Source organism: Anser brachyrhynchus, assembly GCF_964034855.1.
Source record: "Anser brachyrhynchus genome assembly, chromosome: 5".
In the NCBI taxonomy this organism is placed as follows: Eukaryota; Metazoa; Chordata; class Aves; order Anseriformes; family Anatidae; genus Anser; species Anser brachyrhynchus.
The window spans coordinates 3,800,473-3,826,912 of NC_137699.1; positions in this window are offsets into that span (position 1 = coordinate 3,800,473).

The window sequence follows — 26,440 nt, forward strand, 5'->3', positions numbered from 1 at the left end:
GATGTCTTCTAACTTCCCAAGCTGACATCTATGCAGTAAGTGACATAGTGAGAGCTAAAAAGTGCTCTGTGAGAACATGACAGCTTAATTAAGAGAGAACTTGTTCACAGACTTACCGCAGAAAAAAGTTACAAAATCTTTGGGACATGAGTCAGCACGGTAGGTTACTGTAACGCTGAGTTATACCATTAGCGTAGCATTACATACATTCCTACAGGTGGCATTGTTTATTTACCCCGTGCAAACAGGCGTTGAGCATCACCCCTCATACCATACGGACACCGCAACCTAATGAAACCCATGTGCTGCAATTCGCATCAAGAACTCCACTGCTGAGCATACAAGGGCAGGTGATGGGACTTCACAAAGTCATAAAACAAGAAGCTAGGGGCAAGTGTTACAATGTGATTTTCCTTGGGATAAAAATGGAAGGCTTAATTCAAAATAAAATGTGCAATATTTTTCCTGCATTAAAAAAAAACAGACAAAACCAAAATAAAACAAACAAACAAAAAAAAACCCTTTAACTATTTGTTACACTTACCAGCAACCAGAAACTAAAAGAAAAGACAAGGTATTTCTTCTCAGGCACACATACCAGTTTCTATCTGAGTAAGACGTAAAACTATTTTCAGCCAAGTAACTGCAGCTTTTTATAAAATGTTCGTGTATTTTTGTATCTACCTATTCCAGTAAAGAACTCTGTATAAATACTCATATACATGCACAGACACTTCAAAATACGTCATTTTCTTTGAGGTTTGAAATTGTCTTTTTTTTTTTTTTTTTATTTTCTGTAAGTTCTGTAAGTTTGGCTTGACAATTTTTATTAATTACATGATTCCTTTAGAACTTCAGATGTGCTATACCCAATGGTAATTATAAAACAATGGCATCCCAAGGAAAAATGAGTAAAAGTCTCCCACAGTAACTGAGTAAGACCAGGATTTTAGACAAGGAATTTGAGATGCTCTATGTTTTCCCTGACACTTACATAACTGCACAGAGTAAGGAACAAGTGGGAGAATTTTCTTCAGTGGAAAATGCAACAACAGTCATTTAGTGAGCAGGTCAGGTCTGGCACGCTCAGATGTCCAGGCAATCCTGTAGCAAAACAACCAGTCCAAAACCAGTTTGTCCAAAACAAACCAACGTATATTTACATATACGTTTAGATTTTGTGTTTCTATATATATTTATATATTTATTGCTTGATATTGCTGGGATAAAAAAACAAGCAGGAAAGAAATCCAAGCTAGCACCTTTCAGACCTTCCCTATAAACCCTAAGAAAGTGAAGGTGAGCCTAAGCCTACAATAAAACGAAAAATTCTCCATAAATCACACATAAATGATTCCTTTTCAGACCCTTGCCCTATTGGGAAGGAGACTGGACCTTTCCTGGTCTCTTCCCAGATATGCTAAGCAACTACAGGTGTAGCCATTGGTCACGGCGGGAAGCAGGCTCCAGACTGATGGTGGGGTCTGGCTTGTTTCCGTGCTGGTCAGAGCAGGTCTGGGGCAGCGCCATGTCCATGCTGCATGCTGTAGGCTGTGCAGTGTTGTACCTTCCATGTCTGACACCTCCAGCCTCTTCCCATCACCTGTCATGACCTGTCAGAGGATGGAGAGCCCCACATGCGTCCACAAACACCATTCGTGCCCCTTGTGGAGAGCTGCCCGAGACCACCACAGGGGGCTTCACGGCATCCCTGGAGACCCGTTTCTAGGCCTAAGGGATGGGCAAAGCCAGACCTTGCTGCTTAGGGGAGCCCCAGCATCCCAGAGGAGCTTGTGTTGTAACACCCATGCCTCGGTCAATAACTTCACCCACAGTTACCAGATGCAGGATGGGTACCTGCCAATCAGCACCAGAAAGTGCTCCCTGAAACTTCTGGCCTGCTGCCGTGAGCCTGTGGGTGGTGAGTTCAGGGTTGAAAGCCGAGATAACACCTGCAAGCTCTGTCCCCGGGCTCTTCTCATTCTGTGTTCCCAGCGGCAACATGTGCCACCTGTGTGAGGGTGCTTCGGCGGATTTGCATCCTTCCAGGCTCACATCCCCACCTTGGTGGGCCACTTACCTCTCACGTTGCAGCTGGTGGTGCCCAGCAGCCACAATGACGGTGCCTGCCGTCTCTGCAACTTGGGGGGCTCCGCATGGGAATAAACTGTGTCTTCCCGCTCACCCAGGACCCCTCCGGCATCACTGCCACCAGTGCCCAGGGTCTCGGGACAGCAGGTGAGTGTACAGTGCAGTGCTGTCTCTGCATATACATCTCAGGGCAGTGAAAGACAACCCCACAAACCACAGCTGGACTTCCTTGACCAGAAAACGAGCTATCTTAGTCAACGCACACAGTCACTTCGTGTACCACAGTACAACTGGAGCCTTTTCCCTGCACACGACACAGACATGAGGTTGTTTGATTCACCACCAAAGGCTGGCTTCCTATCCCTTCATATGAGATGAAACTTCTCAGTTTCCCCTAATGCTTGTAAGTACTGTGTTTCTTGCATTTATGATCAGAGCAATGAGAGAGAGGCAAGACAACAGAAAGATTGTTCTGGTGTAGAAAGTGCCTGGCCATCCAAAACAGCATCTGAATCCCAAGCTTGGGAACAGCCACGTTTTCACATGCCGTTTTGGGCATGCTACCCATGGTCCTGCTGCCTCAAAACGGAAAGCGGGAGTTGGCTCCTACCTCCTTCCTCAAGAATAGAATAGAATAGGATTTCAGCTGGAAGGGACCTACAAAGATTATCAAGTTCATTGTCTGATACAAAGTTAAAACATATCATTAAGAAACCTCTGCCACTCACCTTGAGAAAAACTGGGAGCTTGGGGGCATATCTTGGTTGGTTTCTCTTTTCCTTGACTCAGTAGGTCATGCAGCTGTCAGAGCTGTGATGTCAAATTCATATTTCCACCGCTCAGACAAAGCTCACACACCGGTACTGTTCATCTAATCCACTTCATTATGATATTTAGGCTGGAACAGAGAAAGAAGGGGTGAGAAATTACTTAGGCAAATTGGACTACTTCAGCTGGGCCTGACAAAACACATTGCAAATTACAGGGTGTGCAATCTGAAAGGTGTCCACTTCAGCACTTTATAGAAGATGGTTGAAAAGTCCAGAAGGCTGAAAAGGATAAATATTTGAAAAAGGGAGAAAAGGAAGAGTAGAGAATTATGGATCAGTCACCTTCATCTCATTTTCTGGGAAAACAAATAAATAAAGTATTAAAACAAGTAATTAAACTATTTGGAAATACCTGTAAGAAAACAAGATAACTGACAACCAATGTGTTCTTCTCCAAGAACAAATTGTGTCAAACCAAAATATTTTTCTTCTATGATTCAGTAACAGGCCTTTGAGTAGGAGGAAGCAGTAGGTGTTCTATATCTTGATTTTAGTAACATTTCAGACACTGTGTTACCTGATGTTCTTATAAACAGGCTAGCTCATCTTTAGATGGCAGCACCACAGGAGAGCCAGAGCAGGTGGGAGCACTGGACACAATTTTCAGTGGTTCATTGATAAAGGTGAGGGTAGTACCACACAACTATCCAGAAGACCTGACACAATCTAGTATTACTAAATATTTCAGTAAAAATCTGCATGATGAAGCAAGAAAGCACATCTCCTAGGTTTTCAAAAGCTGTGTGCTGGAGGACAGAACTAGAACTCTGCACAGCCACAAAAAGTTGAAGAAACCTGAAACTGAATGTAATTCAGTAAAAATACTTGCATTGTTCCATACGTAGACAATTTGTCTACATTTCCCTAGAAGTCATACATGCCTGCTTCATTGCAGTTAGGCATATTAGAAAATTAGAAAATTAGGCATATTAGAAAAGAATGAAGCAAAACAACAACAACAATTTTACTTTTCCCTTCCCTGTGCTGACACAATTGTTTTCCCTTGCTTCTTGGTATTAATACCTGAGTTTGAACTCCCTCTTTTTACCGACATACCTTCAGAAGCCCCCTTTCTTGCATTTTATTTCTCTTTCTAGCTTGCAATGTAATCTACACCATAAATGCTTATGTTATCATTTTAGTATAAATCCTTAGTACGATGACCTACATTTCATTTTCTGCATGTTTCCTTCTTATACAGAGATCAAAGAAGCGCTAATGATTGAGGCACTCTGGTCTCACTAAAATTCCCATCCTTTTTTTACATTGAGGTGGTTTGTGCTTATGCTTCATAGCATTTCTTTAGCAAACTGCAAACTCTGCTTTTTTCCTATAAATTCACTTTTTGCAAGGCCACTCACTTGCAGTCTCATTGCTATTTCCCTTTACCCTTTCATGACCCATTCCTGGATCATTTTTCAGAGAGGATTTTTCTAGAATTCATCGTCCCAGTGTTTCAGCACCTCGGCTGGATGCAGAGAGCGGTCCAGTTAATGCTGAAAACTCCACATCCACACAGGAGCAAAATGCGCTAGGAATCATGTACTGAAATTCATGACCTTGAAATAGCACAGTTCCATAGCACAGATGGAGTTTTCCAGATGTCTGAGGCTATGAAATGATGAGATTTAAAAGGTTCGGTGCTTCAGAGTGGTTTAAACAACTGAGATTGCAGTATAGGGTAGATACAGTGGAGGTAAATTTAAACAGGCACATTTATATAGGGTACGCTTTTGGTACCCAAACTAATTTACCCACTGACTCTACAATGTGCACTTCCGTCTGCAAGATACGTACATCTTGAGGGCAGCAGAAGGCTTGCCCTTGGTTTAAATGAGATGTACGGGATTCTTCCTTGAGTCACCACAACCTGTCTGGTAGAAATAACCTCTCTGGTGCTGGCTGTCCTATGTTTGATTCTTCAGGATATCACGTGCCTATCGCTTGGTGGCAACTGAAACAACTGAAAATCCATATAATGTGGGCTCACCCCCTAGCCCACTGGGCCAAAAGAGCTGTCCTTGAAAGCACTCACTTCATCTTTGAAATCTCCAGTGCTAAAAACAGGGCAGTAAGGATTCTCCACCTAGGTGGTGCCTTAAAACAGTTGCTGCTGTTAGCAAGGGGGTTTTGTACAGCAAGGTCCTATCCATACAGTTTCACAGATACAGAAATATTATTCTTTCTCTGGCTAAAAACTGCCTGGGGACATGAATTTCTTTTAAGCAGATATTTTTCCTGTCCCCACTCTTTTTAATGCATGCTATCGCCAGAATGTGATGTTTCTTCACGCTTCCAAGATCTGCAACGACAGTTGCCCAAACTATTGAAGCTTCCTTTACTATTATGGTTGACTCTAACTACTGGCTGTGGTTGCTTATTAAGCATGGGGGGGCATCTCTGCACTAGCAAATAAAGGACAGGCTAGTCTGTCTGTGCTTTCAAATGTCACAGCCTGCTGAAATCACTGCTATTGCCTAGTGAAACTGTTTTCTCAGCCTACGACAATTTGCCTCAGTGCTGTCATTTTGTCATGTAAAGGTTAGGGACGGGTGAACAGGAGAGGGTTCAGCAGTTCATTTTCTTTGGACATGAGAGCTGAGATACCAATGTAAAAACCTTGTAAAACATATCCTTTTCTCCTGTCTACCATTCTTGCTGTTTCTCTTTCCATTCTGTGGGCAGCTCCTTGTTGGTAAGCTCCCTCTCTACTGATTTCCTCTGCAAATCTTGTCCTCTGATTCCTCCACCAAGTCCTGCAGCCCCGTGGTCTCATCACATGATGAACAATGAAGTCACCTCCATTTCCACCCTCTTTCCATCATTGACAGGCCAAGGAGCCCCTCTCAGGATATAGGCTGTTCTGAGGTACTGCCGAGCACCAGCTTAAAGACCTGGAAGGGTGTTTTTCCAAAGCTCAACAAAGACACTACCCAAATGAAATTATTCTCTCCTGGTTTGCCCCAGTTATCTATGGGGAAATAGGAGTGGAAGAATAGCTTCAGGTGACAAAATAGGCTGTTTCAGCAATTTCTTCAGCAATTCCTCTTCCACTCCTCCTCCCCCCACACTGATCTGCATATATCAAGGAAATGCTATATGCATCATAGAATACCCTATGTTCAGGATACCTTTGGCTTGGCTCCAGAAGCACTTGAAATGCTTTTGGTTCAAAGGTGATGTTGGCAGACTTCCCCAAATCCATCATACTTTGACCAGTGAGGTCTACTGCCAAGAAGAAGAAAAGTATTCATTCAAATATGCAAAACTAATTTGTACTAAGATTTCAGCTGAGCAATTAACATTCAGTTTTTTGTATTTGCCCATGTTGTTTCTTACCATTAATCTACAAGAGTGTTATCGGCGGGTCACAATGGTGGATTCCGTACAAATGTTATAAGACCCAGTTGCTGTCACACGAAAGTTATAGACTGAATAGACAGAAGAAATATTATTTTCCCCTTTGCAGACAGGGCATTCAAGCACAGACATGCTAAGGAATATGCCTGAGGATACGCAGAAAGCTGTATCAGTCAAGTGAGCCATACTGGGGAATAAACAACACAAGCCCTCTACACATTCTTTCTGCAGATGCTCTGTATCTTCCTTCAGATCAGCCTGTTAATTTGCACCAGCAGTACTGCAGCTGAAGAAGCTGCTGAAGTAGTTTTTCTTTTTGTTGTCATTTTTAGGTACATGAGAAGAAAGGACTGAAGTCCATATGAATCCATGAGATCACTGTAGGAATGAATTCACTCAAACGTTTTATGCTTTTACAACAGCAACAAAATTGTATTACGTTTGTTTATGCTTTTAAATCACTGAAAATCAGAATCCATCTGAAAAGTGAAAGTGAACCTAGCAACTGAAGAATGGGGAAATTAAGGTAAAAACAAACAGGACAGCTTGATAGCAAGTGCATGATAAACAGACATTTTACTAAAAAGGAGACTTTTCAGATATTTCCATGACATGTTGTTGCCACTTGAAATGTGGTGCCTTCTGGTGCTGTCTCAGAATATCTGGCAGAACATGTTGTATGTAATCAGATGCTATTTTTTCAATGTATAACTTTTTTAAATTCTGCCTTCTCCGATAAGCATAGTGCAAGACGAATGTTCTACTTGCTAAATAATCTCCTTCAGAAAAAATGAACAAGCCTATCCCCAGGATTCTCCAGCAACCTCCAACTCCCGTTTTTAAAAGTTCACAGTAATAATATAGCAAAATGTTTAAAATGCCTTGGCTCACTATCAAATCTATTAAGGGAAAAGATATTCAGAAAGCACACGTAGTAGTAATCACAGGAAATAATAATGGAATAAGTTATAACACTTGATCATTAAACCTATTGTTAAATCTAGATCTATCTTCTTACTAGTAATGTAGAATAAACAGCCACATCGAGGAGTTTGACACTGTGAAAGTGCGAGCATTCACCACTCACTGACTTCACCGGAGTTAATCCTGTGCTTAAAGTGCACTTTTTTTTTTGCTACCTTGTTGAGTTGGGATGCTACTCAATAATATTTCAGCAAACTCTTACCCGGCTAAGTAGTTTCTTGGTTCCCCAGGTAGAATGTACATGTGGACATTTTCCAAAAGCATTTGCAATGTGAGGGCCTGATTTTAATCTGCAATGTTTTAAAAAACAAAGGATGAAAAGGAAACTGGTGAAAATGGAAATCAGCAGAGACAATTCTAAATAACACATTCAGTGGTGGTGCGAAGGTTTGTAAGACATCTCGCCTGAGGTCAGCACATCTTCGGTGGCCGTGGCAGAACTCACACAGGAAGCTAGCAGCTTTTTCTCACGTTACCACATTGGCGAGGAGCCGTGCACAGAAGCACAGTGAATGACCTGCAGTTTGGCTGGGTTCTGGCATCAAGCTCAATGCATTAGATTTGCACTTCTTCACAACAGCTTATAAGACGCAAGTAAATATTTGCGCACTTGGCTTCAAGCAAATGAAAACATTGAAGTTCTCGCTTGAGAACTGCCTTTTAACAAGGAACGCAGTGAAACAGGAGTTGATTAGGAGATTAGATTCAACTGTGCCAAGGTCTCTGCAACTGCGGCATGTACTGTACCGTTGTGGACGAGATGCAGCCTGGCTCCCTGCGCGGAACATCCACCCACGCCATTTGAAGCTCTGCTTTCCTGATTGCAGGCGAGAGGGAAGTTGCAAGTTGTCTCTCCACCTGTTGTATCACAGCCATCCTCTCAAATACAAGGCCTCCTATCCCCCTCGGTTTCCTAGAAGAAGCGCTTAGGTTTGTCTGCTTTACCCACTGACTCCCCAGGGATCTCAATCCACACATCTTCCAGGCAACGATGGTTACTCAGACTGCATGTGCCCTGGACAGCCCTCTATGTCTTTTTTAACTTTTTGAGCATTCTGGCATGTGGCTGTGACTGCTGCCTCCACAGCTCTCAGGAAACATCACAGGCTGAGGACTACATGTTTTGCTGGAGAAAAATGCAGATGACAAGTGGCTGTGCCATGCAGATCAGGAAAAGAGAGAAAGCAAAGAGAGATTTGCTTGCTGCCAGCTTCTTGGGAGATGGTGGAGAGAGCAGGAGAGGGAAGATGTAAGGAGGCTGTGTAAACAGCTCCTATGGATGGGGGCATGGGACTTGTAAGGGCTAGAAAGGCAAGGAGTGGAAAGGAGGGCTAGAAAGGCAAGTTACTTAGATCCTGCAGGACAAAAAGGCTCTCTTCCACCAAGGAAACCTTCTCTCTCCCTGTCCACAGGGACACAGGACCTTCTTTCCTGTCCTCTCCCTTTTTTATCCTGTGAGAAGTTGGCCATTTACCCCAGGCTTCTGGCCAAAACACACTCTTCATGGAATGGCCATGCCTTCTGAACCTCATGAAAGGCCATGTGAACTTCAGGTGTTGTACCTCCCCTCTTGTGGAGAGGAGATTCCCCAAGAGTCGCTATGTGGTCCGAAGCCTGGTGCCATTTTCTGTCCTTATGACTTAACATGGGCACCTAAAGAGGTCTCTAAAAAGAGACCACACAGCAGACATTACTCCTCCGTATTTCACTAACTGGCTTACCAGGCACTTCTTAGGAGCGTAACTCAGGGACTCCAGAGGGAGCCAGCGATTCTTCTGGCAGAAGGTGCCACTCTTTCCCTCTGCCAATTGCCCCCCAAAAGAAAGTCATAGAAAAGCAGCCCACTTACTTAGGCAGGAGCAAGAAGTACTGGCCCAGGAGACTGCTGATGCAGGCTGGGAGACTGTGGGGTCTAGAAATGGGACCCAAAGGACACCTTCTCCTTGCAACTCTCCTACAAGCTCTCCTTGCAAGCTCTCCTAGGTTGGAGAGCTATGATAGCTATTCATGTTAGTACTGGCATTAAGCTTTTTACACGTTGGCTCAAAGCGATAATGAGGAGATTTTGGCTTCCAAGTGCTTTCATCAAGCCAGGCCTCCACATTTCCTGAAAATGCAGTTTGTTGAAAGCAAGATTTCACACCATGTTTGACCAAACTTTTTTATAATTCCTGCCCTCAGAAAAGTAAAGTAATTTCTCATTCTCTGTTGTAGGAAGTCATAAAAACAAACCTATCATTTATTCATGCCCTACAGGCTTTTTTCTTTTGGTACTTGCCTTATTATTAGAGAACCTTTCTAGATAATTGGGCAACGAAGTATTCATGTTTTCCAGGGCAGGGGGTGAGGAGCAGACATTTTTTTCCAAAAAGAAACAGAACAATATCTAAGGAAGATTTTTTTTTATTTTTTATTTTTTTTTACTTTGTTGACCTTTTAATGTGGTCTGCATCCGAGCAGGGATGTATCCTCTCCACTTCTTTCTTTCATGTCAGTCAGGATTTAATAACATGAGAGGCTTAGTGCACGGACCATCATTTCTCACCATTTGGGAATGAAACAGACATGGTTATAGCAGTTACATCCACAAGCTGCGTGATCGTGTTATTCTCGTGTTTCAACATATAAAAAAGGTGCCCTAAGGATACCAAGCAGTTCTAAATAACATACACATTACATAGGTGCTCCTGTTGCATATTTTTGACACCCCTGAAAAGTCAGAAAGAAGATTTATGACTCTCATGCCAACTGATAACATCAAGACAGGCTGCAGTGACTACCCAGAGCCGTCCTGAAAACAGACTGGTCTCTGAGCAAACACAGCAGTTCTGGTGGGAACACCTAGCTATGTACAGCTTAGAAGGGCAGTTTAAATTGCAGCGCATTTAGAAACAGGCATTATTTATTGCAGCAGCCACAGCTAGAGTCAGCACTTGTCTCTGACTTGGTTCTGTGATAAAGGGTCATGCTCTTGTTAGGGGTATGGACAAGAACTACCCACAGCAGCTCATAGCTATGCAAAGAGGTAATCTCCGTTGAGGGGGAACGACATCAAGTCATTAATCTTGCATTCCATTTCGGATCTCTCCCACACGAATAGAGGAAGGTGTGTCATGACTCAGTTCGTTGCCAAAATAGCACAATGTTGTACTTCTTTGTTTCAGCAGATCATTTATTTTTTCTCTAAGAATGAATTTGATTTGAGCTCTCAGCCTTGAAATACCACAGTGAGCTTCATTAAGAGCAGTTTACCTTCAGTGAACGACTAACAAGCCCCCAGTGCTTTGGGAAGTGCAGCAGACTGTACGCTCTCCACGCAGCTAAGCTAACAGGTCACATCGCCAGCAACAGCCATGCCTTTCCTCTTCCTTCAGCTCATGTTAAATGCAAGACAGCAATGGGCTGTGGCAAGTGGTAGGGAGAGAAGATTGACAGCAAGACCCCTGAGAGAGCTGGACTTCGTGGGAGGAAGCCCAGGGGAAACAGGGTGACCCCACTGCTGGGGATTTGAATCAGATTTCTACCTTGTTCATCGAGAGTCTTCAGAGGCTGCACCCGAAGCCTTGTGCTCTGCCACATGCCTTATTCGCACATATACTTTACTCGCTCCTTCATTCAATATTATTTTTTCTTAGAAATGTCAGAACTGGTTTCAACTCTGGGCTAATATTTCAGGGATGTAGGAAGAATTTTAAAACAGGTTCATTAAGGCTTTGTAAAATCTTAATGCGTTTGGCATGCACTTGTCTTTTATACATCAGTCCGGCTTTCTCAACAGAAAAAAAATGAAGACAAGGAATCCCTACTTAGACAAATACCTGCTTAAAAGCACTGGATGCACAACCAAGCCATTGAAAGTTTTTGTTTGTTTAGGGAAATACACAAGTGCATGCATGGCTACTAACAAGCTGTTGAGTTCTCCATGATACAGTCACCATATTAAAAGAAAAATACATGATAATACAAAGTTGGTTGCAGAAGTCAGAGTAATTGGTTAAATTTTCCATGATTTTTCCCTACTGAATGATAAATATATATTTATATCACTTACTGATACACTCCATTGAGATTAAGATGAGCTGGATTTCATTTCAATATTGGGTTCCTGAGCAATGGCAAGCGCAGCTAACACAGAAGTTGGAAATCACCACAAGGTAAGCAAAGTACTCAGGAAATCACCCCCAGAGTGCCATTTTAACAGTCCCTTATTAAAGGAATTAATGCAACAATGATTGCAATTGGTGAGGATGTTATTGCAGAGTTAATACGAAATCTGAACTATAAATTATGACAGAAAAAGGGCTCCTGCAGTCCCTATGAAAGGCACATGAAGAAAAAGGACATACAACTACTTTTTTAATGACGTAGTGTTTATCTGGAAGCCATCTGGAAGTTCACCACAAAGTGCATTACTTCTTCTCGGTAACTGATAACCTGATAAACAGAGGCAATTCCCTTCCACCTTTACACCGATACAGCCTTCCCTCACACTGCAATAGGGTAGGCTGCAGAACACATGCAAAAGATTTGCCCAAGGTCACAAACACAGTGTCACTCACGTTACCCTAGTCTTCAGAATGGAACCTGCGCTGTTGGAGAGTCCCCAGGACCTCCCTTTGACATTGCCATAGAGGTTCAGTGAACTTTTGGAAGTGATACACATGCTTCACTGTTGCAATGAGATGTTTGGATTTATCCAGTCATTATTTCCAAAATTATTCACTACTAACAATAGTGATAAATATAATTATCCAAGACAGGAGGTACTCTATAATCCAGCATCCAATATCTATATTTATTAAACATTTTAAAAGGACAAGCCTAGGAGAACTAAAGCTCAAGGACTGGGATTCGATACATACATCCTTCTAGGGCAAAGTCTCCTGAGTCTTTCAATTCCAGACAGCACCTGCCCAGAAGTTACTGTTTGCACTAGTTACTAGTGATCTTGGACTTCGCCCTTCCTCAAATACCATGTATAAAAATCAACAATACAAACAATAACCCCCCGGCAGCAGCTGAAACAAATCAGTAGAATGAGAAAAACAAAGAATAAACCCCCACACATATGACGACGCTGGACAAACACTAAAGTGGAGCTGCGGTCCAGTTGGCAATAGCCCTTCACCTCCACTTGAAATCCTGGAAGAGCCAGACATGATTTAAACAGGATACATGTTAGGGAGAAAGAATGGATCCACTTGCACAGTATTTGCAGTGACAGTAATTTATTCAGTAACAAGAAGCTCTTGCCTGCCCTGCCACAAATTTCTAGTAAACAGATTCTGTATTTCTCTCTCTCCACCTACTTCCTATTCCTGTCTTCCTTGCCACTCATTAATCTCTCTGCAGTCAAGAGTCTCAGCATCTGATGTATCACTTCACTAGCACTCATTTCTTCAATTAAACTCTCACCAAGGACATCCCTCACTGGAGAAGCTTGACCACCACTCAGTAAGGTTATTGCTGGCTTCACTCCTTGGCCTCCCAAGATCCACACAGCTCTTCCTTACTTTGCCCTTCTCCCTTTCATTCCTTAAGGCTTTCCTAAGCATCTAAGCATTTCCTAAGCATTTCCTAAGCATTCCTAAGCAAGCTGAACCTTCATGCCTTCAACATCATCTCCCGCCTCCAGCTATACCTTGCTAAAAATTAGACTTTGTTAAAGCACTTTGGAGGCAGAATTACAGTTAACAGAAGTTTTTTGCTTTGTTTTTTTAAAAAAGATCATGAATGTCTAAGATCAGAGACCATATATCAATGTAATGCAGTGTCCTCAAGCTATATTTGATGCATCTGTAAATCCAGAAATAGCAATAACAGTGAGGACGGGAATTGCTGAGCATTTCCAAGAGCTGTGGTGCATATGCCATGGATAAAATATTCCTATGTATAATCATTCTTATCATATATGTATATATATACACATACTGTGAATAAAGTGAAAGCATCAGAGCAAAAGAAATAGAAGTGTCTAAAGAAGACAAGAAAGACTAAATGATACGTCCATTTCAATATTAATCCATTTCACAGTTTTCCTAATTTCACTAAAAGAGATCATTACAATCAAGTAGCATTATTCTGGAACCTGGTTAGTTTAAAATACATATATCATCAGCTCTTGCTATAACCATTTTTCATTTCCATGTCCAGTCACTCTGCCTTTGGGATCAAAGCACATTTTCTCCCCCCATCTGCTCTTCCTGGAGAGATTTTACAGTACTCCCTCACGGTGCCTCCCCACAGTTCCAGTGAAGAACTTGGTGTAGTCTGGGGCTATAGATAGAGCATGACAAATTTCATAGGAAAAGATGATTAATCTGCTTCTTGAAAGTTAACTTTCAGGTTATCTGCCAGATTACAGTTTTAATTTAGGTAGTGCCTAGGAATATCAGACAAATTAGGAAACTATTTCTGACCAAAACAGAGAGATAAATAACACAATTTTTGCCACTTCTAGTAAGAAAAAAAAAAAAAAAAAAAAAGATTGCCAAATCCTAAGCCTAGCTCAGCTAGCTACAGCGCAGCAGCAGGTTCTGACACAGTGGAGACACCAAACAGTAAAGGGTGACCCAGGTAGGTGAGAAAACAGGCAGTAGAAAAGGGAATGAGATCTAACGGGAAAAGAAGAACTTTAAGGACATGGCTCCTTATTTGCCCACACACAGTCTTCTAAAGCTGTGCTAATGGTCCCTGTAACAGTTTGCCATGAAGTATTTTCATTACTTCAGTTTGTTTTCATTCACGGGGAGTCACTCAAGAGTTAGCTACTGGAAAGCAATATCAAAGTTATGAAAAGATGCATGATAGAGTCCCAATTTTAAATAGACCTGGAAGCGAGCCTTGCCCTTACCTCTTCACTGGAGGAGAAAGGTGGAAACCTGTACACAGCTGATAAATACTCACCTCATACAGCAAGATCTGCACTAAATAAACTCTCAAGTTAATCACATTTTTAAAGTTCACTGGGATTTTCTGCTTTTCTATTGAAGGGTCTGCTATCTAACTTCCGCAATTCATTCAGTATGAGGTCCTACAAATCTACAGACATTATATAATCTTCTCTAATTACTATCAACCATTACTTTTTTACAATTCATCACATTTTTCATATTCTAGGAGATTGCTTGTCCTCATTTTAATCAGGTAACTCATTTTGTGAGTCAGAATCCCTATAAATATCAAGTCAATATTTTATTCTGTTAAGGTTGACATTGAAAACCTTACCTCAGAAACCAAACTACATTTTGCAGTCTAGGTTGTAAGTCAAAATCAGGCAACATGAGGAAAAGCTCAGAACTGGAAGAAATTCCTGGAATATCTTGTGAGTGAGTGACAATAAACTGCCTGTCCCACTGAATCCTGCCTCAGGTAGATCTCAGCCTCCCTACACTAGAGTGTACTGTCAAAGGCTTACCATTTCCAGTAAAGTTTATTCTATTTTAGTAGGGATTTAAATGATATTCTGCATCCATTATTAGCCTACTCAGTGCTGAAAGGCTTAATGAATTGCTTGAAATATCTAGAATCGTATATTATCAAGCATTTATTGGAAAGGTACCAGGCAGATTACCAAATGATTCTCTCTTCTTCCTTTTTTGTTTTTAATTAATAAAAAATATGATATTGCTTTTAACGCCAGGAGGCTTTAGTAACCATTAAACCCAGAACACGAGCCATAGAGACATTAAAGGGAAAGTTGTAAAGCTATTTCAGACAACAGTTGATGCTGAATCTACAAAGGCTTTCTAATTTCAAAGCTTCAGGAGGACACCATTTTTGTGATTTGGCATGAAAAGAAGAGTGGAGACAGTCTCTGTTTAGATGTTTGCTGGGAACTCATTCTCACAGCATGGTGACTTTTCTTTCTTGGTGTAGATATAAAATTGAATTTACGGCTAAATTAGCTTCATAATATCAGTAAATGAGACTGCACCGCTCTATATATAGTCTTCTTGGAAATGTGAGATTCATCTGCCCTTTCCAAGACAGACATCACTGAACAGGCAAAGAACTCCAAGCCAAACATTTTCCAGATTTTTTTTTTATTTTAGGTTCATAGTATTTATTTTCCTTACTTTAGATACAATCAGGTGGAAGCAGCAAAAACACATTTTTCTGAACTGCTGGGTACCCTACCTTTTCTCTGAAAGATGTGTCTAAACAAACGAGGTAGGCAGCACCCCTGGAAGGGGCCCATTAAGCCTCTGAGAAGCAAGGAACGTTTTGACTTCTCACTACCTCCTAGGACTGCTTCGCAGGCACTAGTAAGGAAAATGCAAATAAAAGCTTAAAAAAACAAAAATAAACAAAAACAACACCGACCTGGAAAACATAATTTCCCACTCGAACAGATGCTGAAGCAGAACAAGTGCAACCTTTAGAAGCGTCACCAGCCAGAGCTGGTCATTCACCTCCCTGGAAAGTGTCCTCTCTTCTGGTGACAGCTGGGGCCCATAACTACTAGCTCAGGCCATCAGAATCTGGGGAAAGATTGCAGTTTCTAAAAATTGCTTGCTTTAAACCAAAAGCTAACGTGTTAAGATAGATACATAAAAACTTTAAAAACAAACAAACAAAAAACCCAAACATTTCTAGGCTTTTTCTGACACAGCTTTTTAGCTTTTAGCATGAACATCAATAACTGAATTCCCAAGCAGGCTTGAGGCATGACTGGAATGACTTTGGCAAGATTTCCCATCCTGAGCAACGGAGCATGAATTTTTACTCCCTCAAACATTAAAAAAATGCTATTGACTAAAAGCAAAACCAACCCCTCCCTCATTTTTTACACACCACTAACTCAGAGAAATAGGGTGGGGTTAAAGCAAGGGAAGAGAGATGAGATGTGGAGCTGCAACAGAAAGGGGACAACAATTGTTATTCTGTTATCATCCACACTGACAAGCACATCCCAGTTGCCCACTGCTCTGCTTTAGAATCCACTTCCCTGGGTCGCTGCAGAGAGCAGCTCCAGCCCAGAGCAACTTGGGCGAGGGAGGCTGCCAGCCCTCCTCTGCACCTGTGTCTTTAGGCTGTTCTGGGGGGCTGGGAGAGGGCAGAGGCTGTTTGAAACGGTAGCTGCCTCTCCTGAGCAGCAAGATGAAGAATTTTGTTCCCCTAAGTAGGGCACTAAGGTGATTTACAAGACCTGTCCAGCAAAATCAGAAAGGGTCCTCACCTTTCTCCTCTGTCTTGCTGTCCAGGAAATCAAATACAAATTAACCCTAGTCTACAGCTTCCAATTTACACTGTTTTTTTTTGGTGAGACCATCAGACTCTGAGTTTTGCAAACCTGCATTGCCGTCCTGCCTGTCAGGTGTACTCCTCGCTAAAACAATGCCACTTAAGCACTGACATTTGTCTAAAGTGGCTGCAAGGAATCAGCAAATTCTTTTCTGAGGACGGGTAGTTGGAACACTAATCTCTAAAATAGAGCACGGACATGAGCGCCATGCAGCACCAAGCAGAAAGGTAAGTCTACCTAGAAACCCGAGCGTGCAGGAGGTGCCTGCCCCAGGGAGGGCGGCACGTCTGTGGGCACTCGTGCATGTACATCATGCAGAAGACAGGCAGAGGGGGAAGGAAGCTCACCCTGAACCAGTGTGGTAGCACAAGCACGAAAAACCTGCCAGAGAGTGAGGGAGGGCTGGCTGTAGGAGCACGGGGTGGCAGCCTCTGCTCCAGCGGTTCTGTGCTCCGGGAAAGACGACTGTCTTTTCAAAGAAACCGGGTGTGCTCCCAGCAGCACCTCTTGCTTTCACCTTTTCACCAGTTTCTCCTAAGTGAAACAACTAACAAGGTGCCTTATTTATTTATTTTTTATTTTTTTTGCTAGATACGCACAAATAAGTATCAATGTCACCAATGCTCGTTAACGTAGCAGAAAAAGAACAGGACAAACCAGAAAAGATACATTCACTGTGTTTGTCGGGCAGGTGGCACAAATCCTAAAATCCTGCTATTTAGAAACTTTTTCTTCTTTAATTATCTGCTGTGCTGTGACTTTTATTCTGCCTTTGCTGTGTCAACTCACACATGAGCAGTCAAAAAGAAACAACACGGACTTTCTGAATCTGTGAACACCGAAAGCTTTCCATGAACACAAAGGAACGAAGAACCACGGATCCACACAGCAATCCAGAGCTGCTGAGAAAAAAGTACCACTCTGCTTCCTTTTTTCTCCTGGCAGAATAAAAACTAGGCTTACATCCTGCAATGAGCAACCACCACAGGCTGTGCTGGGTGACCCAACAGACCTTTTGCATCTCTAACATCTGATTCAGTGCAAAGAATCCAGACCTGTGACTCACGACACCAAGCTGAACAAGCAGTGACGTGGCTGGAGCCAAAAGATCTCCAAATATTTCCACTGTGCCCAATGCCATATCATAAGCATACCATGCAGAGAAAGAAGAGGATGTGTTCAAGACAGGAACACAAACCAGGCGACTGCATGCCAGTCTGATCTCTGGGCTCAAGACTGCGTGGGCAGGGAATGGAAAGGAATTGCAAACTCGGTACCTTGCAGAGAGGTGGAGGATCTGATTCACATCATAGTCATTTGTAATACCTCGCGGCTGTGAGGCCAAGTACTTTCATCTCCCCAAATCTCCTAAGCTGAGCAGTGTTAGCTGGATCAATATTTGCAGTGGAAGGTCTTCAAGCGGCAGCACGCAGGCAGGAAGCGCTTCTGATGGGAGCAGGCTCCTGCCCCAGCGCAGCGCAGAGCCAGGACCTCGGGGCGAGGTTGGGACGGTGTCCCCGCGGCGCTGGTTCTTGCAGCGGGCTATAAGGGACGGCATGCAGGCAGCACAGGCACCCAGTTGCTTTCTCCCTGCAGAGGGTTTCCTGGTACCCCAAACAAGGCCCAGCCAACGCAATTGCATCCTAGCCCCTTGCAGAAGCTGGAGGGAGGATGGACACTCCCCCCTAGCAAAGCTTATGAGTTTTCTTTTGGTGATTGTCTCAGGCACCCCAGTACCACCGTGACCCATGGTTCTAGTTAATACTATAGATTCGACAGGCTAAAGCTGTTAAACTTGGTCTGAAATCTCAGATCATTTTCAATAAAAATTAAGGATATGTTTAAGGAGTGCGTTGGTTTTCTTGAGCTATAATCTCCAGTTTAAAATAGTCCATTAATAGATAATGCTAAGTTTGAAATAAGGATATTTGCATATGCTTCAGCCCATTTTGTCTATTTTTGGAACGGCCAAAGAATTCAAGACTGAAAAATAAACACAAACGAAGTACAGTTGTCTCCTTGTCACTGAAACAAACACTAAGTCATATATTATCATTGTCATAGAAAAGACTTCATCAGGACAAAGAGACTGAATGCCACTGCCTGCAGCAAAGATACCATTAATGAAATAAATCACATCATTCACAACTACAAGTGTTTCAATTTAAATGCAAAAAAATAGGGAGAATAGGACTGTGTGTACTTGGATGAAACAGTACAATCTGTATCAGTGTACTGCACATGTCAACACTGCTCATACAATGGATAAAGAGGAAATGTAACACAGTCAAATAATTTTATTAATCTTCTGCATAATGAATGTCTACTAAACTCACATAGCCAAAGGTCCATGTGCTACATATTCTATCAAATTGCTCCCCATAAATAAATAAGATTCCACAGGAAAAAATAAGAATGAAAGCTCATCTATTGGTATCTCCTAAGGCTACTGGGCAAATGTTTTAATAAAATTTAAGATGACTTGGGGCTACATAGGAGCGTGCTGATGTTTTTCAGCATAGCAAACTGGTATGTCCAGCTAATACCAATTTTAGCCAAATTTGCCAGACAACTGGAGGTGAAAAGTGTATTTTTTCCCCTCACATGCAAATCAGTAGCATGGGGGATAGAAACCTAGGCATGTAGCCACACAGAGAGGAGAAACAGATAGAACCCAGTATGCTTTCCATCTCAGAAGGAGCAGCCAGCTGACTAACAAGCATATTGACACTGACCTGCCAATCAGCACATTTATAACTATAGATCAGCCCAAATGCTGCTGCTTGCCCAGAGAAATACAGGAGGGGAACTAAGTCATCCTGGAAAAGCAGAAGGAAAAGCAGTATGGATGAGCAGGTGATGGGGATACAGAACACAAACATGTAAGAAAGCTACCTCAGCTCTGCTGTGAGCACAAAACTTGCTTTTCTCAAAGATTTATGATTATGTTCTTCAACTGAGACACTAACAGATGAAATCCTTCATCCTTCTAAGAGAATTTAATCACAATATTGAGTGAAGTGTAGTTTTAAATGAGACTTAGGTTCTAGCATAGAGAGTACTTGGTGCAAGGGGACTTCTTGCTGCCAGCCATCCCACAGCCCCTCAGAGGAGGAAGATAAGATGTGACTGAAGAAGGGCTGATCTGAAGTGCACTGTATAGTTTTCCTCTAACCCAAACAACTTCATTTATATATATATATATGATATATATATATATATATATATCAACAAATAATTTTTAAATACTAAAGTCCCAGACATCTCACAGGCACCTTCAGAAACAGACAGTGGATATTTAAAAAAATGTCCAGAAGATCTGGTGAGAAAGTGGGGTCAAAAATGTGAAAAGATGAATTTGCTTGAAGAGAAAGCTCTAGTCTTGAAGATCTAAGTAAAAGCCAAATGCACGGCATGCTCAGGAAAAGATGCCATCAATGAATTTTCTCACCTAGGAAGGCCCCTAAATTTTTCTAGATAAACCCCACCAGGAGACAGAACAGGGCAAAAATAGCCAACCCTTACTACCTTGCAGGAATATAGGGAAAGAGAGAGCCATTCAAGTATCTCAGTGTGGTCCTTCAAAGGACCAGTCTGCAAAGCCAGTCCCAGCCTATCCACAGACCCTTCCAAAGCAGCCAGGTGCCACCGACACAGTACAGTAAAAGCCAGAAGTGCTCCAGAGAACTACAGGCACACACACGTCCTGCACCAGTCAGCAGCAGGAGGGGCACACAGGATGCAGCTTCCTGCACATGTGCGCAACTCACACCAACAGAGCAACTCTGCTTTTTACCTGATCTCCTTGTGCTAGCAGACATCCTCTGCAAGCACACTAAGACCCCCAGTCCTTGAGCAGAGCAGAAGCGATCTGCCACCACCCGTGCCCTCTCCAAGGCAGGATAAACATTTTAGCTGTGTTGGCTCCAGATGACCTAGAAAATAAGTGATAACAAAAACTTGTTTTAAAATCAGTAACGCAAAGAGCTATGATTAGATGAATGTATATGGACAACAGATCTGCTGCAAAAGGACCGTACGCAGAGAGTGTAAGGAACACTATTTCAAATAGTCATTCTTTACACCAGAATGCTATCCCTTTTTTAGCACATAAGAAATATACAGCTGTATTCAGGATATCCAGGCAGAAAACCCAGAAGAACTAAAGAGTTTTTATGTCAACAGAAAGGTATACTTTCTTCTCCTCTCCTTTCTTCTCCTTTACACAAACACATTATGCAGTGCCAAAAAAAAAAAAAAAAAAAAGAAGGAAATGAAAAGAAAATGGATCAGTTGAAGCCTCAAGGAAAGATAACCTTCAAAGGAAATTTAGCGGAAAATTGAAGAAAATAGAAGCTGAGATTTCTCTTATACCTCATGGCTACAGAAACAGATAAGTAGGAGAAAAGGCTGCAAGCAGCATTGCTCCTTTCTGTGACAAGAGAGGAAGCCCCAGATATATGCAATTAATTCCAAAGGGAGAAAGATAATGAGAAATTAGAAATACCCATGAATAGTTTTGAAGTCTACTGCTTCTGGACACACATCATTGACAAGAACATGTAAATTCAACAGAGAGAGGGAATCAAATGATGCATATGTGACCTTCTGAACTCACTGGGACAACCAAGAAAACTTTAAAAAGTGACCAAAACCATTCAACTTTCAGAAACTTTTCCCATTTATTACAGATATATCTGTGAATAAGTAGAAAACTACTTCATAAACAACCCAATACATATGAGATGGACCAAAAATTAGCACTTCCTTCCAACAACTTGTTGCTGCCTGCGCAGGAGATGGAGAATCTGGAAAAGGAAAACATCACAGGAAAATCTGAGACAAACATTGATGTCCCAATTTGTAATTAACAGCAATTCCAAGAGTGAGGTTACTGCTTTGTTTCGGGTATTTATTACTTTTTAAAAGTAGAATACAAGCCGATCACTGAGCTAGCAGAGGGGTTGGGGCAAGAATTGCAGTGTTCCCTTGACTATACGGTCTTGATTTGGCATCAGGGAGAAAGATCAGCATTTTCTTCACAGTTTCTGGGCTTAATTAATTTGCCTGTTATGGCAGTGTGTCCCCAAAGCGGGGAAAAGTCAGCTGGAGGGTGAGGGCACAGAAAGAAACATGAGATCGCCTTCTTTAAAAACCAGGCGTACTGGTTCGTGCAGGGGCTGCAGGCTGGGCGAATATCCTGCGCCCTCCCCCTTCCTGAGACCAGACCGTCCCACCTCTGGGGACCCCTGGGTACCGGCAGAATTAAAGTTGATCCCAACAGCAGGAATCTTAACAAAGGGTAGCCATGGAAACAAGGCACTCCTACAAAAAAAAAAAAAAAGGAAGGCGCTTTTCTGCAATATTCTGCAATATCAAGGGACTTGCTGGTTACACCTCATTTTATCTCTCACACATTTCTACTGTAAACAAGAAAAAAACGAAGCACTCGCAGTTTTAAGATGACATTTATGAATGACCTGAATCCTTCAAAATAGTCTTATCACAGACGAGGCACCCATCTGGAGAAGTAGTGGACACACTTCCAGTTTTACAGCTTCCTTCCATGGGTGTCGGCCTGCGCTCGAGTCTTGGCCGTAGTCTCCCAAAACAAATAAATCTTTAAACAATAAGCTGTAGATTAAAAGCCTGAGAGGCTCCCCTGTGACCCATGCAGAAATAAGAGCATTACAGAGAGGCCTGGAGACTGGTGGTGCAGAAAGTTCAGTCACCGGAGACGCGAGTTCATATTTGATGCATCGGTGGAGGTGAAGCGGGCTTGCAGCCCTCAGACACTTCAGGGATTTGCTCTTGCTGTAGCACTCACGCAGCCGCAGCTTCCTGACGATCAGAGACTAAGGACTGGAATAATGGAGGCGCCGCAGGCAGAAGTAATGGAAGTTCAGCAGCAGAGCTAGGTGGAAATCTGTACTCAGTACATTTGCTTTGTCTGTTACCAAAAGCACTGCAGAGCACCTGCCATCTTCGGGTGCAAACACCAGCTCCGCTGGTGAGACTTGGGTAGTACTAAGCCTGGAGCGGGTCGCTTCTGCGTCCGACATGCAAGAGACACGTATTTCCCCCTCTCTTCACCTCTCTCAGCATCAGATAGAGTCTGTACCTGCAACTAGTCCTCCCTTTCAAAAGCCCAGGAATGTCTTTCCGGCAGATACGGGCAGCTCAAGGAGACATGCTCTCCGCCTCTTCCCTGCGCACCAGCAGCGCGATTGCACGCAGCGCAGGCCTCAGAGGAACCGGCCATCACGTTCACCAGCTCCACAGGGAGCTGCCGCTGCTCAGGACCCCAGCTGCATTTGGTGAAATAAAATGAAAAACAATTTCATTTAAAATGTAATAAGATCTCAAATCCAACTGGCGATGAAAAAGAAATGCTGCCACAGGACTCTACTTCGTAAGAGGCGTTGGCTAAGTAGACCAGGACCCTTTCTATTAAAAAGGAGGCAAAATAATAAAGCCAACAATGTGAGTGCGTAAGTGGATTTTCCCCTACAGCTGACACTGATTCTAAATTGAACTACATTGTTTTCATAATTTGCAACCTCTGGTTTCTCCATAATTACCATGTTGTGAAATGAGCAAGAACAGCTAGTATATACCCACGGGGAAGAATTACATTTAGTGACCCTATAATGATCCAGAATGAAGAAGATGCAATAAAGGAACCACAGTATTCGTTAATGAATAAGATCAGTAAGAAAGGAAGAAGTTAGAGTTAATGCGTGTATATGCAATTTAGATGTAGAAGCTGCAGGCAGAAGTAGCCAATGTTTTTATTCCAGCAATGGTCTTAGCCATAAAACGCTTCATTAGAGACGATCATCTTCTGAAAAAAATACCCAAATCCTCCATTTGCAGAATGCTGGACAAAAACTATTTTTAAAATACTTTGCCTTTAAAATATGATGTATGGATATGTTATTAGCTATTATACATGAAACACATTCTGCTAAATACTAATCTTAACCTCATCTGATTTCAGAGTTGCTGCTTCCATCTGTTTTTCCCTTGCACCACTGAACTGTCTTTCTGCTGACCATCAAAATAAAAATAATCTCTCAGCAATACTGTGTTCTCCTTTTTCCATCTGCTATTCACAGGGGCCTGTTAAGTATTTATAAAAGAATAAGCTAGCCACTAAGACAACAGATGACTATGGGGAACTACAGAATTACAAAAAGCTAGAAGAGTGCCTGGAGGTCTCCTCATCCAGACTCAAAACAGGGCTAACTTCAAAGTGAGATCAGGTTGTTCAAGACCATGTCCAGTTGAGCTTTGACCATCTCCAAAGACAGCAACTTCAGAGCCTCTTAGAGCAACCTGTTCCAGTGCTTAACAACCATCACTGTGATTTTTTTCCTCATAGTTACAGTAGGGATTTCCCTTCCTAGAGGCAACCTTCCCTTGTTTCATTCTCACAATCTTTTGCTTCTCACAGAATGAGAAAATATACAGCACTAGGTAAAGAGAAGACAAAAATCATTTGAAATTCGTATTATCACTCAGATAACGAAGTCATAACTGGTGGCACAGCATATCATGGTCCAAACATGTCTAGCATGTTACATGCATACCGTTCCTGCCTCCATAAAACTTATCTAATATTCAAAACAATTTTATGGTGGGAAGAGCTCATCTAGTTAAAGAGTTCTGGCTAAAGTACAGTTTCTGGGGTACCTTTTGGGAAAGGCAAGTTCCCCTTCACTGACATAGTTTGCACTAATTAACTTGCGGTTGCATATTTGCACCTGTGACTGATCTGTACGAACAAAGATTTTGATTTGTGTTCACGCTTTGGCATGCAGATACAAAACCAGAGAATAAGCTGTAGCCTGCTCCAGCATCATTAAAGAATGTAAAATTCCATATGTGCGAACTCTATCCTGCCTACTTAACACTCCTACCTTTCAGGATTAAATATACACTTGCATCTAGTGAATAATTACATCTGGTATCAAAACTTGATGGTATACTTTAGCTGCTTGATAAAACCTGAGAGAACGATGAGCATCACAGAGGCCATTTTCTTCAACAACAATCACTGAGCAACCACATGAGAAACATTTCTCTGTACCCCCAAGGATTATACATCCAACAGTATTCTGAACTGTTAAAAAAATGATTTATTCAGAAATAATAAGTACAAATTCTTATTTGAAAGATTTTTTTTTTTAGTTAAAAATAATCTGGTAGTTACTAGCAGCAAACATCTGAACGATTTGTTTTCATTGTGCATTAAAAACTCCTCACTGACAAAGACAGTAATCCTTCCTTTCAATAAATTTAAAGCATATTCCTTTCTTATATGCAGAGATAGCAAAAGAAGTTAATAAATATCTCATAGACTCATTTAATCTCTCAGCAATCTGCTAGATGAAGTATCGCTAAGCCATTTTTTTCTCAAAATCCCATTAGTATTTGATACACTGTTTCAGATGAATGGTAATTTTGAATGATTCACCTAAGCAAAATAACGAACCCACACTTCTGAAGTGCCATTGGGGTGAGGTCAGGCAGAGAATGAGTCTGCCAGTAAAAGTGACTGCATTTGTCTCCTGTCAGAGCCCTTGACTTTGAACACAAAAAGTGCTTCCATAAGACTACTGGCTTGACAGAGATGGAGAAAATTGATTGATTTTTAATCTTCAAGAAGTTTTCAAGGAATTTAGAATAATAGGAAGATCTAAGATGGTTCTGACTGTGACACCTACAAGTTTCCTTGCCACTTCAGGACCAGCCTCTAACAAATGACAACCTTCCTTGTCTGTCATATCAACGATCTCATGGACTAGTCCCATATCTAGCACAGAAAAAGCTTGAATCAACATTGTTCTGGCATTATTGATATTGCAGCATAGCTGTACATGAAGGTATGCTTCCTTGGATCCACACTGCACAGCTGAGTCATCAGGCAGTTATTCTCAAGCTTAGATCCTATTTTCACCCGTGCTTAATTTCTGTATGTAAAGAACCAACACAAGACCTGTATCTCTAAATGGTCACTTAACTTCGGAAAGCCAAGTTTTAATGGAACTTGAAAGAGACAGGTATCTTTTGCCCTGCCGTAAACACTAGAATGGCTTTTGGCCACAAGGCCATAACACATAGAGCAGTCAAACAAAAATGCATTGGGTTGCCATTGGGCAATCTAGGCAGTTCAGCTGGATTTTGAAATGGTAACGTGGAGCTCATCTAAGTGAAAGGCACCAATTCCACATACTTTTCAGATGACCAAACTTTATATGATAATCTATAATGTTCAAGCTATACCATATTTAAGGCATGAAAGGACAAGTGGTTGTAATACCTGCACCACTTACATCACCCAGGAAAACTTCTCTCACGTGATAGAGACTCACTACACAACATAACTACATTATCCATCATTGCCATTCTCATTTTCTGGGTATTAGTGTTTCAGAAAAGTCGTCTCTGCAAATGAGGACTACCATTGCTTTACATGTCATTCCCTTTCCAAGCTCCCAATTAATTAAATGCAATTTCAACTTACTATAAGAGTTATTGTTCATCACAAAACATGATGTTAAAAGGCACACCTGGAATCCAAGTAACTAATAATCAGACAAAATATTCTAGACTGGCAGAGTACATATTCTCTTGCTTTTGTAAGATTTGGAAGCTTCAGCAGCAGAACACACCGAAGGATTCCTGAACAACTCAGGGATATGTTTGTTTTTTTTTTAATTATTATTTTAAACAAAGGTAGATATAGGTAAGTACCACTCAAAGCTAAGTAAGTTAGCTTCCTCCAACAGCTTACTAGCATCTAATCAAAGAAACTGTTTAAGAGGCATTTGTGTGTCCTTGGAAAAAAACCTCAACTTCACTGCTATTTCCTTTTCCAGTGACTATGGAGTCCCTTCAGTCTTTCCTTGGGAAAAGTATGTGT